Source organism: Canis aureus, chromosome 12 (genome assembly GCF_053574225.1).
Source record: "Canis aureus isolate CA01 chromosome 12, VMU_Caureus_v.1.0, whole genome shotgun sequence".
In the NCBI taxonomy this organism is placed as follows: domain Eukaryota; kingdom Metazoa; phylum Chordata; class Mammalia; order Carnivora; family Canidae; genus Canis; species Canis aureus.
The window spans coordinates 56566679-56584095 of record NC_135622.1 but is presented as its reverse complement, the minus strand read 5'-3'; positions in this window follow the sequence as shown (position 1 = coordinate 56584095).

The following is a 17417-nucleotide window of genomic DNA, read 5'->3' as shown; positions in this document are numbered from 1 at the left end:
CAGACGCTCAACCACTGAGCCACCCAGGCGCCCCGGTCTGTGTGTTTTTTTTTTTTTTTAATTTTTATTTATTTATGATAGTCACACACACACACACACACACACACACACACACACACACACAGAGAGAGAGAGAGAGAGAGAGAGAGAGGCAGAGACACAGGCAGGGGGAGAAGCAGGCTCCATGCCCCGGGAGCCCGACGTGGGATTCGATCCCGGGTCTCCAGGATCGTGCCCTGGGCTGAAGGCAGGCGCTAAACCGCTGCGCCACCCAGGGATCCCCGGTCTGTGTTCTTGAATGAGATGCTCATTCAGGTGCAGCCACAGGAGAAGACACAGGAGAGGCTCAGGAAAACCACGTTCATTCCACTCAGGTCCTCGAAATGGGAGGCACTTCACGCCATGCCGTGCCACGTGGGGAAGCACCAGGGTGGCCAGGAGGCAGATGTGGCTGGGGTGAGGGGAGAGCCCAGGCCAGAGCCTTTACTGGGGTTTCCAGAGAAGAGGCAGGGAGGGCAAGGAGTGCAGCTGAGGACTGAGTAGTTTGAATAATCTCAGCAGCCTCCAGGCTGGGGGTTGGTCCCCGGCTGTCTGGTGTGTAGCCTTGGGATGTGTAAGGCCGAGGAAGATTGCCTTCTGGATGCACGAATCAGGTAGAGGGGGTCTGGCTCTGGGTGGGTTAGTTGGCATATTACAGGCGTGCTCCAGCTGGCCCCCTCGCTGCTTCTAGAGGTGGCTAGCCAGTCTCTCCCCAGCAGAAAGGGATTTCAGATGTCAAAACACTAACAATACACAGAAAATAAAAGTATAAACTACAGATTCCCTCACCTCACATTCCCTGTCCTCAATTTTTGGACTCTCTCCTGGGGTACCCCTGACTCATTTTTCTTTTTTCAAGTTTTCATTTAAATTCCACTTAACACCCAGTGTAATACTAGTTTCAGGTGTGCAATTTAGTGATTCAGCACTTAACCTGCGGCACCCGGTGTTCATCGCAGCAAGTGTCCGCTTTCATCCAGAGGCACCTGGCTGGCTCTCTTGCCTTTTTTTTTTTTTTTAAGATTTTATTTGAGAGAGAACAGGGAAAGCAGTGGGAGAGGGGCACACTGAGCACAGAGCCCGATGTGGTGCTCGATCTCATGACTCTGAGATCATGACCTGAGCTGAAATCAAGAGTCGGATGCTTAACCGACTGAGCCACCCAGGTGCCCCACTCTCTTTTTATTTTGAATGAATCAGTCAAAACCCTTGGCTAATTTTCCCAGATGACTTGAGAACTGTCATAGCTCCTACTGACTTTGTGCATTGTTGATAGGCTGAGACATCCTGTTGATTTACCTGCATCTGCCCAAGCGTTTGGGATAGATATTTAAAAGCACAGGCCCCTAAGTGCATAAAAGATAGCTACCCGGGGCCCCAGGCTGAGCTGCTCCCCAAGCCAGAGCCAAGCAGACCATCTGGGTGTCTTGGAGTTACTGCTTCTGTATCTTGAAAACAAAAACAAGCGCTCTCATGTAGTTGAATATCACAGATTTATTCCACCCCCGATTTCAGATTATAGACACTCTTATCTGTTGAATAAAAATCAGCCTGAACTGGAGTCTCTGGCTTGGAGATCCCACCTGCTGCCGCCCTCATCTCAGTGGTACCACTAGGCTATGCTGTTTCCATTCGGTGGTGCAGGCGGCTCTCACGCGGGTGCAGGAAAGCCAGCTGGGCAGCTTGAGTGTCCCCACTGTCTCAGCTGTACTCACCTGAATGTCTAAACTACTTTCTACCTTGGTCTTCGAAATTGGCACACCTGGCCGGACTCACTGGCCCTTGCGCTTGGACCCCAGGGAACAGGCACGGTGGGGCCACGGCGCCGGTGTTGGGCCTAAGAGTGCCTTTTCCTGCTGGAGGTAATGCCAGGCGGCCCTGGTGCAGCCCTGAGACGGGGCAACGGTCCTGGAGGGCGGTTAAGCCGGCCTCGGGCTCCTTAGAACTCAAATCCGAACTTCTTCGGAATCTGAATGTCCTAGTTGCAGCAGGAGCTATTCCAGGAGAGCTGTGTCATGTCACCCATCACTTGTCCCTCTTCCTCCTTGTGTTTGTACTTTGTCTTCCCACGAGGGGGGCTGAGTGGGAGCAGCACCGCCTGCTTCCACGGCCTGGGGCTGGTGGGAGGGCATCCCGTCTCTGCACCAAACGCAAGTGCTTTAAACGCCAGTAGCGCCTCCCTCCTCTTCTGACCCCCTTCCCACTCCTGTTTGTCACTGCTGAAGTAAGGGAGCATCCTGCTATGGCCCAAAGGAAACCTGAATATGACCCGATCCAGGCGGGCCCTGGAAACCAGCGGGCCCCAGCGGCCACCTGGGGGCACAATCAGTTTTGCTTTGGAGGCACAGCCTTTAAAAGACATTATCCGGGCTTGACAAGGCCCCTCCCATGGTGCTTGTCTTGGAGACCAGCCAGGTGTGTTGAGGGCTTGTGGGGAGGGGGAGGAGTGGCCCCCGGGGACTGTGTGGGTGCCAACGTGCCTCCAGTTGGCACGGCCCAAGGCCAGACATCACTAACCAGCTCAGAGGAGGGAGCGGTTTGTGGGTGATTGTTGTTCAGGTCTAAGAACCACTTCGGATCTGGGGTTCTCCAGAGCCTGCAGCTCCAGCACCAGGGCTTGTTAGGAATGCAAGTTCTTGGGCCCGAGCCCAGACCCACCGACTCAGACTAGGGGCGCGGGACCCCATAACCCATGCTAGTGAGTCCTCCCCAGGATGCTGATGCTGATGCATGCCCGGCTTCCTGATGACACAGCTGCGGCCCACATCTTGTTCCCAGGGGCTGCTTCTGCACTGAAGCAACCTGGTCTGGCTGCAGCGGGGGAGAGAGGACCTGCTGCAGGAGGGAGGCCCCTGGAAACCCTCTGAGTCACGAGGTGCCGTGGTAACCCTGTGATGCACAGCTGCCAGCCTCAGCCCCTTCCCGGCATCTCTGCGGGCTGCTGGCGGCCGGGAGGGGACCGGGCAGCTGGGTGCGTGTGAACAGCAGACCTGGGCTGTACCCAGATTTCCGATGGCTCCTTTCCTCCCCCAAATTGTGGGAGCCTGGAGGGGCTGTCCTGATGCCAGCTATCTTTTCACTGGTGCAGGAAGTCCATTCAGGCCTGCATTGCCTTTAATGAGTTTTGCAAGCAAGTGGCCTCTTCCGGTGACTCATTCTGCCTTTTGTGAGCTGCCGGAGATTGTGGTTTTAAGTTTCACTTTGGAAAGTAACCACTACTTCTGCTGCTTTCTCCGCTGCTGGAATCCGAACAAGTTACATTCATTTTGCAACAAAGAAATGTAAATGTCCTGAGCGCCAGTCATATTTCTGCTCTGATTGTAAAAACATCCTTTTCCGAGATGGATGACAGAGCCAAGCTAAGAAGAAATGGTTTATATGGTTTTCAAGTAACACGCTCGCTTGGGAACTTCGTAGTTTTCCTTCCAGAAGGGCTTGATAGTTTCGTTTTTGTTCTTTGTCTTCCTGATTCATATTTCAGGGATATCCTAAAAAATAATAGACGGCGCTTGCTGATTGAGCGAGGTCGTTAAGCTCTGATTTATTGCGAGAGACTTGGTTCTGGACAGAAGTTTGTGTTCCCGGTTTCATGCCGGCCACAAAGGATGATGATAATACAGTAAAGTCAGCCTCATCCGACTTTGCACAGAACTTTAGTTTATGGGATCTGAACAGATGTGTTTCTTAGGATTAGAGGGGGTACGAAGTGGACAAACCACACGCGGTATTTGTTTTCCTCCAAATAATATGGTCATCTTCCAAACGTTGCTTCGAACTAAACTCTTTCTATACAGTGTTGTGTAAGTGTGTACGCGCATAAAACCATGGCCCTTATACGATAATAAAACCAAAATGCGTTTAAAATTAAGTGCAGTTAACACTGTGACACTAATAAAATTCAAATGAACGTGAATGTTAATGTGATGGGAAATGGGAGCGGGTGAAATGATGCTGGATTTGGGTTTAGAACAGAGGTATTTGTGTTTTATATTGCATTTGTCAACTTGGTTCTTCCAACTGTTGAGCACGATAGATCACCCTTCAAAGCATTACTGACACTGACTTCCACGAAACACAGCAACTGGAAAGTTCTTATCACGTATTTCCGTCGACGCTGGCTGCTAATGAACTGTTGCAGATTCTTCACCAAGGGCGCAATATCTTCAATAAGCCATCTCACAGGACACGTGTGACTTGGAAATGGGGACACTTGAATTTAGCTGGGGACTGCACTACCCTGACTCCACTGTCTTCATTTTCTCTTTGAAGTGCCCTAAGGGCTCCGTGTGGACATTATCTGCCAACATTTTGCTTAAAGCATCAGCACGCTCGGGGATTGCGATTTGGGGTGCTTATCACACTTCTCTCCCCCAAGACTCTGATTGATGGAACTGAGTCAAATGGGCACGCTAGGGTCAACTTTACTGCCCAAAGTGATAGAAGTCACTGAAGTTGCCCGAAGCCAAATTGGGGCTTTTAAATATCTCTTTTCACCCCCAAAGTGGGAGAATGCCTCCCCTCTCTGGCTCCATGGAGGTGGGGGGCTTTCCAAGCAGTCTTTACCCTGGTGTAAATGCAGTCTCCATGCCTGAGTACCTTAGAAGGGGGGAGAGCCTGCCTCCTGCTTTCAAGTCCAGTCTTCCTGTACTCTGGTCACATGGGAAGAAGCTCTGGGACCCCACCAACCAGAGCTGCCTCTTTGTGGGGAGAAGAGGGTGCTGCTGAGCAGAGATCCTGGGGCAGCTGCTTGCAAACCCACACACGTGTGGTCACTCTAATAGTGCGGAGCGTCCTATGGTCTGAAAGTACATCTGCTAACACTGAGGAGGCCAGTGGGCAGTACGGCTCCTAGGGAGCCAAAACTATTTTGAAACTTTGAATTATGGTTTTGTTTACTTGGGCAGGAAGTTAGGATGGTCAGGTGAGAGGCTTTGCATAGAGTTAGGGGGACCCTGGGGAGGTGGCTTTCTCTGGGGACTGGGGAAACTGGCCTGGCATCTCTCTGCCCACAGATACCTCCTTTTGGAGGAGCTGTGGCAGGATGGCTGGGCCACCTCCAATGCCCCAGTGTCTGTTCCCATCCACTCAGCACCTGGAGAAAAGGTAGGGGGAGGGATCTTAACACTTTGAGATGAGTGGGACCTTGGGTCGCACCTTTCCCTGAGCTCCCACCCCTGTACCCCTGCAACAGCTGGCTGTTGAGAAAGCTCCAGACCTGAGTCCTCCTGAGGTACCCCTGGACATCCCCATGGAAGGGGAAGAGAGGACGATGGCTTCAACTGGGGCTTCAGAAGAGTCCCAGCTTTCGTCCCACAGCAGCAGCACCTGGCAATGAGCATTCTCTCACGGCAGCATCAAGTCCTCAGCCCATGTACAGGAGTGGAAATTCAGACACGAGGCGTAGTTTCAGGCTGTCAGTGTACAACGTATGAAAACACGAGCTCTGATAAGAGCAAACATTGAAAATGAGCATGTCCTATGTGTCCATGGAGTATCTCACCCAAGCATGTGAATAAAACATGGCTTTTGGGAGGCAGTTTACTTACAAAGGGCTGATATGCTTGTTCACGTGTTCAGTGAAGCAAGTCCTGTAAGAACGTCTCTCAACCGGCGGGTCCGAGGCCCGCGTCCACAGTAACGCACCTTCGAAGCGCATCATTCTGCTTTACCGACTGCTGCACGTTCTCAAGCACCTGTCGGGCCTGGCCTCCCCCTCCCCAGACCCTCTTCTAAGCTGGCCAGCGGGAAGCTCCCTGGATGGTGGCTGAACATCACATCACTCAATTCGCCCAAACTTGCTGAGCCTGCCCGGGCCGGGCCAGGGAATGGAGCTCGCCCATTTGCCATGCGTCAGTCCCGAGCACCATAGGAGGACGTGCTCTTATATTTCTTTTCAAAAGCAACTGGTGCAGTGTCTGGCACCTTCTACATTCCCGCAGAGGTTGATTTGAAGCAATCTGCACTGTCCCCTGTTCTGTTTGCAATCTCTCCCTGTGGCCACCAGCATCCTACCTGGGTGTCATTTTTTTTCATCAGTTAAGTGGGGATCATCATCTTTCCTGCTGGTTCTATTATTTGTCACAAAGCAAATAATGGCATACAACAGTGGAGTGTCTGTGCTTTGGAAAGCGTAAGATATGGCACAACTCTGAGTGTTTTGATCATTGCTATTTCAGATCACTTTTCCCCATCATTCCTATTTTATTGGGAAAATTGAAGTTCAGAGAGACGGTGATTTGTTGAAGGTCCTCTGACTAGTAAAAGGCAGAGCTGGAACTCCGGTCTCCACATCCAGCCTAATTTGAAGTGTGATAACTTGGTCCCACCGCCCCCACCAAGAGTGGTGGTCGTACGTGGCCCCTGGGACGATGGAGGTGAAATGCGCAAAGGTCAGGGCAGTCACCACACCGTGTGCCCAGCACACCAGCCAGCCTCCGGGACTCTACACGCAAGAGAGGCTCCGACACCCACTCGGGCTGAGCTGATAGAGACAAGAGGACAAGAGTGGGGAACAGGCCGTGGGGCAACTTCCACATTATTACTCAGGGTGGAATCATTGTGTGCATCACAATGCATTTGCTTTTTTTTAAAAAAGCTAACACATTTCATAAAATGGGGTAAACACTTCCTGTGTGGACCAGGAACAAATGCAAAACCAGACCCCTTTTCTCTCACCAAACAGAGCTTGACCTTTCAATTCAAAAATACCTTCAAGGGGACGCCTGGGTGGTTCAGCAGTTGAGTGTCTGCCTTCGGCTCAGGGCATGATCTCAGGGTCCCTGCAGAGAGTCTACGTCTCCCTCTGCCTATGTCTCTGCCTCTCTCTGTGTGTCTCTCATGAATAAATAAATAAAATCCTAGAAAAAAATACCTTCAAGAACCCGTTATGCTTGGATGAGGAGCTAGAACATATTAATGAAGCTCTTGCCAAATGCACCCTCTCCTGGCTGAGCTGCTGGGTTTGCTGGGGTGCCTGAAACCTACCAATTGGACCCATGGGCCTATAAGCCATGTGTTTGGCAGGGCGGGCGCAATGACTTGTATTCTGTTCTCTGTTTGCCACTGATGTTTGACAACAGCTTAACAGTAAAAAGGAATGACACTCATGTGCTTGCTGAATTCTTGGTGTTTGATATCCTGGTGGAAATGTTAATTGGTTTGGGGCTTCCTGTGAAAATGGTGCAGGACCATTGAGTCTGGAGACCCGGAGCCTTAAGAGTGAGGCAGAGGTGCTCAGCTGTCCTCCCCCAGAGTCCTGCTTTCCTGTGGAGTCATTGCTGAAAAGTGACTGCCTTCCAGGGACCGAATTTCCAGCTTCCACCCCTGCATCTAGATGGGGCCATGCCACCTCACCTTGGCGATGGGGAGCCCACTAGGATTGCCTCTGGGCCAAAGCAGTTAAAAAAATAGGTGTGCTTTCCCCCCATTCCCCTCTCCATCCATCAGCTGGAAGCAAAGGTCTCTAGGGCAGAGCCACAGGATCAAAGGCACCTGGGTCCCTGAATCACTGTGTGGCTGCCAGCCTGCCAAATACTAAAATGGATGCTGTAGGGTGAGAAATATGTTTCCATGGTGATGACCTCTGGGATTCAGAGGTTTATCTGTGACAGCAGCTAGCAGACCTAATGGATACAAGGAGTGAGAGAACAGACGAAGGAAGAGATTCACACGGGAGAGGGACGCGGGGGCAGAGCAGCCTTGGGGAGGGAAGCAGCCACCCAGACCTCCCGTGATGAAGAGGGTCAGGGTGCTTCGGAGAAGTGGCGCTTGAGCCTGAGTTTTATGCCCTATTTTTTTTTTCTGTTTTTAAAAAGAGGGAAAACAGGAGATGTATATTTGACAACATGCAAGATGCTTCTGGAAAGCCTTCTTCTCCTGTACCATGTTGTGGGGAGAGGGAAGTGTTAGCAATACTTTTCAAAGATGATGAACGATGAAAAAAAAAATGGAGCAACTATCAGGCCCAGGAGAAGTAAAAAGTTACAGAGATTGAAAATATCATGTGGTCAGACTAGGAGGTTGGGGGATGGAAAAAGAGGGCACATGGATGATAAAGTCTTCTACTCTAAGTCAGTAAGTAGTATCTAAATTTGATTAATCAAAATACAATGGCACATTCTTATCATTCAGAAATATATAAGCAAACACCCTAATAAATTGTGGAAAGGGCCAGTCCTGGGGGGGCTGGAGGGGGCTGTGGGCGGGGCTAGATTTTGTTCTGTGTCTTCTGGTTAATCCTCTTTGGCTTTTAGAACTATGGGGATATAAGATTTTGGTCTCAAAAACAGTGGAATGAAAATGATAAAGGGATGCCAACAAAGTATGTTGAAGAAAAAACAAAAGAACAACAGAAGGAGGAGACGGAGAGGAGGAGGAAAAGAAGGAGAAGTGGACCAACAGGAGGAACGGACGAAGATCTGGCCGCTCCTGTTGTCCACTCTTTAGTACTTTCCAAGGGACGAGTCTTCCTCACCAGTCAGACTCCCCAAGGACAATCCCTTTTATTCCGTCTAGTGGCCAGTTTTGAGAGTACCAATCCATGTACTCATAAGCTGCTTTATGGTGGAGCAGGTGCTTACAAACCAATCACCATTGTGGCCACAGGGTGTCCTCAGGCCTAGGACCTGAAAATGAAAACAGACATTTGAAGGGACAAAACACCTTGAAGGCCTACTGTGTGACCAATCAAGTGCCAAGTGTTGGATAAAGGGTCTGAGGAGCTCATGGCCAGCGAAGATGGACGTCTAAGGAAATTGTGGGCCTCAGTGGGACAGGTACAGTGGCAGAAATGTATCCTGCCTGGGAGGGCCAAGAGGGAGGGTGGAGTCCATCTGCGGGGGAGCCTGGAGTGATGACTGAACATTTTCCAGCCATGGGATGGGGGCAGTGGGGGTGGGGTGTACGGTGTGGTATGGTGCGTTGGGAGCAGCTGTGAGCAGCCTATGGTCAGAGGAGTGGCCCAGAGTGTCACTGGGGTGTGACTAGAGGGGTCAGGCCAGGGCAGGGAGGGGGAAGCGTGGACAGAGTATCAGGCCACCAGGGGGACTTTGTGTAGACCCTTGCAGGCAGTCACAGGGGTGAGGCTGAGGGCCCACAAGTAGGTAGTGACCCAGCACAAGGGAGCAGGACCAGAGGGGAGCCCAGGGGGGAATTAGCACCACTTCCCAGTGGCCATTACAGAATCTAGGTGCCCAGGCAAACAGGTGGTCAAGGACACAGACTGGGCAGATGTCGAGCCTGCTCGAGACATGAGGTTGACCCTTGAGGAACCCCCACCTGGTGGCGCGAAGCAGCCGGTGATGAGTCCAGCTTGGTTATAGTTGGTTGTCCCCAACAAGGTGGACAGGAGAGGTTCAGACCCAGGCCCTGCCAGAGCAGCTCTGTTCCGGTGAGCTCCAGAATGGCTCTTCTCTCAGAGTTGCTTCCTGCCCTTTCCCTCCACCACAGTGATGCCTGGCTGCCTTTTCACAGGAAGGGGAAGGGCAGATCTGCTTCCTGAGGCCTCCGCTGAGCCAGGACAAGTCTCACTTCTGGGTTGAGCAAGTGGCGGACTCTCTTGGAGCCCCCTGGGCCCCAGCTCTGAAGGCCTGTCTGGGGCCCTCTGCCTTCTGTTCTCTTCCCCTCTTAACTTCTCGGCCCAGGTCTGATGGATGGGCCCTGGCATCTTCATATCTGAGGAGAAATAGGCAGGGAGCCTCAGCTGGCTTCAGATCCAGGTGTGCTCTCCACCCCGGCTCTCCTTCTTCTTCTTTTTTTTTGAAGATTGATTGATTGATTGATTTATATTCATGAGAGACACAGAGAGAAAGGCAGAGACACAGGCAGAGAGAGAGGCAAGCTCCCTGCAGGAAGCCGGATGCAGCACTCGATCCTCAGACCCCAGGATCATGCCCTGAGCTGAAGGCAGACGCTCAACCACTGAGCAACCCAGGTGCCCGCCGGATTCTCCTTCTTTATTCTAGTTCTTCTGTGATTCCATTCCCAGCATCTACTTACTGTTGGTTCACCATGTTGATCCATATTATGATTGTGGAATGGAGGGGGCAATGATTGATACATTTTGGTGAGTTTTGGTCGGGCATCTTTGAGAATAAACCCTATGACTTATACATGAAGAGGAGATTCTTGGTGGGGAGGCCAAGTTTAACAGGTTCCCTCTGTGGGCCTTGAGTCATGTGCTCCCATCAGAACCCAGCTGTCACTGATGCTGGTGAGGATCAGGAGCTGAGAGCCTTCTAGGTCTCACTAGCAGGGATTCTCTACCTTGGCTGTACATGAACATTAACATGAGGGGGATTTTTTAAATCACTGATGTCTGAGTCCCATCCCAGCCCCACTGAATTTGAGTCTCTGAACCCCCACCCTTCAGTGGGGTCAGCCTGGCTCAGAAGTGCTTACATCATAAATTCTGATTATTGTAGGTTTGAAAGACCCAGACTGTGGGTTCAACCACAACAGCGTGACGGTGGGTTTTATCTATAAAAAGATAAAGACCTTTGTGAGCCAGGGGAAGGAGTTGTTTCATGAGAGATGTTCCATCTTCTTGGGTAATGCAGAGCAAAAAACCAAAATGGAATTATCAGGAAACAAGAAGCTAAAAATAAATGTGACGTGCTCTGCTGGCAGGAGGGAGGGGAGACAGATCGGATACTTGGTTCAGCATCAGGGTACCAGAGACATCTGGGGAAATAGAAACGAAGAGATTTTAAGAAGGAGAAGAGAGCCTCTAATAAGATATGGAGACTTCAAATTTCTCAAGTTTTCAGGAAGATAGAAGTGTCTCTAATGTCACTTTCTAGAGAGCAGTCAATTTGCAACTATCACCATGAAACTCCTCAAAGGTGAAGTTGTCCTACTGGATTTGTGTTTATAGAAAAATCATGTCAAACAACCGGCCAGACATACTGGTATTCGGATGAGGCTGAAACCAAGAATATGTAACTTTTTCATATATTTCCCATTTATTTTCCTCCTCCCAGGAATTTTCAAAGTCTCTGTTACAGTGCTTGGCTGATCTCTGATCTCTACGAGGGACTGGTCCCACCATCATAATTCTCCAGGGCTTGGAATTTGCTAGGGTTTCTAACTTTCGTGGGTGAGGGGGGCTGGTACTGAGATAATCTGGTGGCTCTTAATGGATGGGGGAAATGGGACATATGAAATGGGACATATGCCCAGATGGGCATTGGATTTCGGTCCCTTTACAGGTACTAAAAAAAAAATCACATCTTTTCCACTGCAAGGGGGTTGGTAAGTGGAAGCTTCAGAACAAACCCATCTGAAATCAATTCTATCAGGAACCTCTCTCTCCATCACTAAGCAGAATGAAAATTTTGTTTGAAAATGTTTTTAATTTTTAAAAATTTTAACTCCAATATAGTTACAGTCTTGTATTAGGTATACAAGAGAAATGAAAAACTTGAAAGAATTATTTTAGACTTCAATTTCTTTGGCTTTTTAATTTCCATGTTGAAATTTAAAAGTGGGAGTTAATTTACAGTGTCCATATTTGGGATAATGAAGAATGTGTGTGTGTGTGTGTGTGTGTGTGTGTGTGTTGCCAGACAGAAACTGGTTCTGAACTCCAGTTCGGCTGCTTGCTGCTCAAAAGCCAATACACGAGAAGCAACTGTTGGTGGGAAAGGAAAGGTGGCTTTATTCAGGAAGCCAGCAACCTGGGAAGATGACAGACTAATATCTCAAAGACCATGTCCCCATCCAGGTGAAGCAGGAGGCTTTTAAAGGGGAAGTCTCAGAAGATGGTGAGAAGGCTATGAGCTGGAGAACCTGGTGCTCAGTAGTTCATCATTTGTCCTTGCAATGCTTCCAGAATCCTCCACTATGTCAGTTATCAAGCCTCCAGGTGTCTCTCAGTGAAGGATGGCCATGCAGCCCAACAAGCTGTGTCCTGGCAAGGCAGTCACGTCTCCTTCCCCCGTACCAGGAATCAAAACTCCCAGGTACGTCTTACTGAGGACTCCATGGTCAGTGGTCACTGCTTTCAAATGTGGTCAGTTCTTATCTTCTGGAAAGTCTGGTCTTTTTTTCCCTCAAGCTCAGTGGTCTGCAGGATCTCAGGGGAAGTAGCTTAGTTCTGCTACAAAGTGTGGGGTTTAGGTCAGCAAGCAAGGAATGCGTAAGATTGAAGCAAGTTAACCCATAAGAATGGTTGGAATGTTGTTACGTGTGTGTATGTGCGTGTATACACTTCAATATATATTTGGGCTCACCACATAATCTCTCCAGGATTGTATTAGACCCGAGGGCCCAACTTATTTATCATGTGGAATAGAATGGAGGTGAATTTCAAAATAGAGGAAATGTGACCTTGGGGTTAATTAAATTAATTTAGTTACTATCCTGTTCTTTTCCATTTCAAAACCTTTGGTGATAAACATGGAATAGTAGGAGGAATTGAGGGAGTGGCTTCACAGCTTGGGGTGGTGTCCTTACAGGGGGACAGCTGCATGCATAGACACACTTGTACAGCTGATCCAGGTCCAGTGAATGAGTGCATCCCGGGTCTGGTGACATTAGCCACTCTACTGGTTTTGGTCTGCATTTGATCTCATGGAATAGCATGGGGTCTGTGGGTGCCACCATGAAACATTCAAATGCTTTCCAACAGCATACTCATGAACTAACCTTTCCGGGGTTCATGAAATGTCCCCCAAAGGTATCGAATTTTAGTAAATCATCTTTAACTGTTTTAGTTGTGCCACACTTCTGGTAGATTATGGATTTGAGGATTTGACACTCCCTTATCCCAGGCAAATAACCACTTTATGATCCAACTGAGTTATTTATTTATTTATTTTTAAAGATTTTATTTATTTATTTGAGAGACAGAAAGAGCACGAGCGAGGAAGAGCAGCAGGAGAGGGAGAAGCAGATTCCCTCCTGAGCAGGGAGCCCCACATGCGGCTCCATCCCCGGACCCTGGGATCATGACCCGAGCTAAGGCAGATGCTTAACCAACTAAGCCACCCAGGTACCCACCTGAGTTTTCTATTTATTCAGCCAAAGATGCAGACATGTCCTGGAACTGAGGTGGTCACACAGAGCAGAGAGGAGGAGGTACACTGTGATGCCTTATAGTTTCCCTTGGCCTTTCCATTTATCTGCAGGGCAGTAGCCAGGTAAGTAAGGTAGGCTCTTGCTGGGACCACAACATCCCAGAAAGCCCAGTTCTTTACAGTCCACCCCAGGGGGTTGGGGAGGGATAAAGGAATCAGTTTACACAGTTATGGGGTTTATAGGTCTGAGATGTGCAGCCAGCATGGCAGGCTGGAGACGCTGGGCAGAGTCAATGTTATGTGTCGAAGCTGCAGTCCAGGGGACCTCACTCTTTTTCCCTTAAGGTCGTCAATTGAGCAGATGAAGACCACTCACATGATGAAAGGCCATCTGCTTTGCCCAGATTCTCCTGATTTAAATGTTAATCCCATCTAAAAATACCTTCACGGCAACATCGGGATTGGTCTTTGACCAAACATCTGGGCACCATCGTCTAGCCAAATTGATGCATAAAATTAACCATCACAGGTGATAAGATTTAATTTCAGAGAAGTATTGAAAACTGTAGCTAGGACTGGAATTGCGAGCTGACTCCAGAATTTGTTCTGCTATCTCCTTAGTGTACATGTGTGTTGGGGGCGCGGGGGAGGTGGTTTGCATTGGGATCATTAGCTGACAGTCTGCTCATTACAGCAGCTACTCTTTCTCCCATCACCTTATAGGGGAAAAAAACCTATACTGTCTCTGGAACACTGTTCCCCAGGACCTGGCATTGGGGGAGGCAAGTATTCATGGATGGATGTAGGAAACTAAGCTCGGTCCAGTTCAGTTCAATCCAACCTGCCTTATTTAGCTTTGATTATGTGCCAGATTGCTCTGGGCCACAGTGTAGTTTAGGAAGAAAACACATGGAAACACATGGCTCATGCCCTTTGGATCTGGCGGAGTTAGAGGCAGGCAAGCACAGAAATTATTTGGAACAAAAAGGACTAGAATACATGCTATAGCAGGACTCCAGGGCTCTCACTGATGGCCTGCCATATTATTCAAGTCAAACATTACTGATTCAGTTCTTATTAGGCAATACTGAAAAACGCAATTTTAAAAAGATCAATTTAAATTTGTATTGCTTTTGTGTTTTGACTGAGCTCAGTTTGCCTTCGACAGAGAAGCTGATGATGAAGCAAGTGTGATCAGCAGTGATGTGTGCATGTGTGTATTTGTGTATAATTAATTGGAAAGAACCAACAGCCTTGGATTTGAATCCTAATTGGTGCTAAAATTGAAATAAGGTAAAATTATGACTCTCATGAAAATACATAATGAATACATGCCAAGGATTTTATTTAGCTCATTAATTAATGAGGAAACCAGTAAAATGTAGAAACAGATTCGGTGAAGAATTTGAGGAACACACACATATAGGCAGCCAGGAATCTGAAATGAATTTACAAGTAGATGCAAAGCAGTTCAATGTCCACAGGGCAATAATCAATTGTGTCTCCAAGGACCAAAATTCATTTGCATTTCCGTGGACAAGAATTATTTGCATTACTGTCAGTTTTCTACAAATTACGGAGTAGTAGACTAGCACAAAGATGTGCAGGAGGTGTAGTTATCTTGACAAGATGCTCTAGAAAGAATGCTCAATAATCCATTTTTTCCCCCATTTCATAGACTTTCAAAATGTTCTTGTGACCCTGGGGAATATTAGGATAGTAGCTTTGGGCGTGTTATTTACCTCTCTGAGTCTCAGCTTCCCTATCCATAAAATAAGGCTGATATTTCTTCATTGGGCTGTCTCGCATATTCAAACATGATAACATATAGAGCGTTTCTGACACAGACTACATTTGATCAATATTAGATTTTCTTCCATTGTGTGTGTGTGTTTGTGTGTGTGTGTGTTTTAAACTGATGTGTGGATTTGTTCCCAAGAAATCTCTTCATGCATCTGTCCGTTCAACATTTGCCAAAGGCCCGTCACACCGGGCGCGTCCCAAGCTTGCGCATAGCTAACAACCACACCAAGACCGGATCTTTGGCTTCGAGGAGCTTGTAGACTGGTGGCAGGGGTGGTTGCAGAGACAGACCAATAAATCAGTAATTATGATTTCATGTCACATGGATGGGGATAACTAGAATCCTGGGAGTGTGGTCCCGGGCCACATAAGTAGTGATTTAGAGCCATCACTCAGGAGCCAGACTCCCTGGGCTCTTTGTGCCTGGGGGCAAGTTACTTAACCTCCTTTTGCCTCAGCTCCTTTGAAATGGGGACGGTACCTATAGGTTGTGGCGTAGGTCAAATGAGTTCATGTTTGCAAACATTTGGAGCAGTACCTGGCTCCTGCTAAGCGAGCACCCTCTGGCTCTAGTTGTCTGTGATTCTCGCTCCGTGAAGAGGACAGATTGTACCTGTTACTGATGATGCCCAGGATGAGGATGGGTGGGACCGTGGGCTCACACACTGAGCGTGGATCTCAAATACGTGGCGATACACGTTCCTTTCAAGACATCACCTGTTATCACAGTTACTTGGCTTCCATTTGCTAAGTTATGGAAGCAGATGCTGGGAGGGGAGCCGTGGGAAGGTCCCGATGGCCTGCAGTGAATGTGTGAAGCACAGTGCTTGGTTGTCCCCGAAAGGCCCCCGACAAGGTTCCCCGTGGGCAGCACCTGGAGAGAGCGGCTGACAGCAGCTTTGTGCATCTCAGAGCAGATACTGTTCCTCCCCTGGTTCCTGACACAATTGGGCAAGTGTGGCCTGGCCTGGCGGGCCTCCAGCTGCAGCTGTGCCCAGCGCTCCCTGGAACAGTGCCCGCAGCCCGAGAAGGGGCGATCTGTTTCCATGGGAGGCATTCCCGGCTCCCGTTGACAGGTCTGTTGTTCACTCAAGGAAAGGTCTGCTTTCTGGGGCTGGCCTGGGACTGCGCCAGGACGCGGTTATCTCAGGGCCTAGCGTGCAGTAGGTGTGGTGCACATCAGCTGATGGCAGCTTGAGGCTTGTCGGGTCATTTTAAAAAATTGCTTCGAGGCTCAGTTGGAATCCCAGAGTCCATTCTGGGCAGCTCCTTATCTCCCCGGAGCCGTAGGAAGGGGCCTGCTGTATCAGACGCCTGCTCTCCCAAGCTCCTGTCTGATAGGAGAGCGGTCGAAGGAAATGACATTTTGCACATGGCACTGCTCCATGGTTTCACATCCATGACACTGCATTATGCTCACTGCAGGATTGCTGGGTAGGAGCAGTTTCTAATTTCTAGATGAAAAATCTGTGGTCCACAGAATGAATATCCTGACCAAAGTCGCACAAGAATAAAAGAGCTAGAGTCAAGATACTAAATTTGTTTTATTTATTTTATTTTATTTTATTTTATTTTATTTTATTTTATTTTATTATTTTATTTTCAAGACACTAAATTTACTTTCACTTGGCGAGTGCCTGCTATGAAGCCAATAATATACTCATTATATGATGGGTTTCTGTTTCTAATTATTCTGTTTCTCTACTTGTTTTACCTATGTTAATTTACCTACTTAATTATTCTCATTCACGCAGTAATGCTTCAGATAGGTATTGTTGTCCCCACTTCACAGATGAAGAAACTGAGGCCCAAGGGGGGTAAATGAACTTGCCCTCAGTTACAGGGCTAGAAGGTAGCCAGGCCTGAACTGCACCCCCACACGTATTTGGGTGAATGGACAACCTTACAGCCTGTTCTCAGCCGTATTCCTGTGGGGTCTAGAAGAGCCCTGCTCCCTGTCAGGGATTGTGGTGTCTGAATTTTCACCATTAGCAATTTTCAGGATTTTACTTACCTCAGCCTCTGGTCCCAAGAGATTAGTTTTCTCTGAGAGCGTGGATATTCCTGAACAGGAGAGCCATTAGGTACATCACACGCTGAGACGCTCAGGGAGGCCTTGATCCTATTACAAGCCCACATCGTGAGCCTGTAGTTCATCATGGAGGCTCTCCTTCAGATAGAGGCACCTCTAGGAGCGTAAGATCCATTGGCACTTGGGCCGGAGGTGGGCATCTCACCAGGGAGAATTTCAGAGAATGTGACAGAAGCTGATGGAGAGAACCTTCACTACATTTGGCTCATGAGGTGATATGGTCGCCATCTTGCATGAAGAAATGGGCTCACAGAATTTGGCGGGCGGGTTAGTTCAATGGAAGTCATTCATTCCGTGAGTCATTGACCAACAGCCAACTTATTCCGAGCATCTCCTCTGTGCCAAGGACTGTGCTTCCACAGTGGAAGACTGTGGGGACCGGGAGCTGCTGTCTGAGATCTGAGGTCTCATGTGGCTGCCAGCCTCAGGGGAGGTGAGGGGAGCAGCTGGGACAGCGGGAGGCCTTA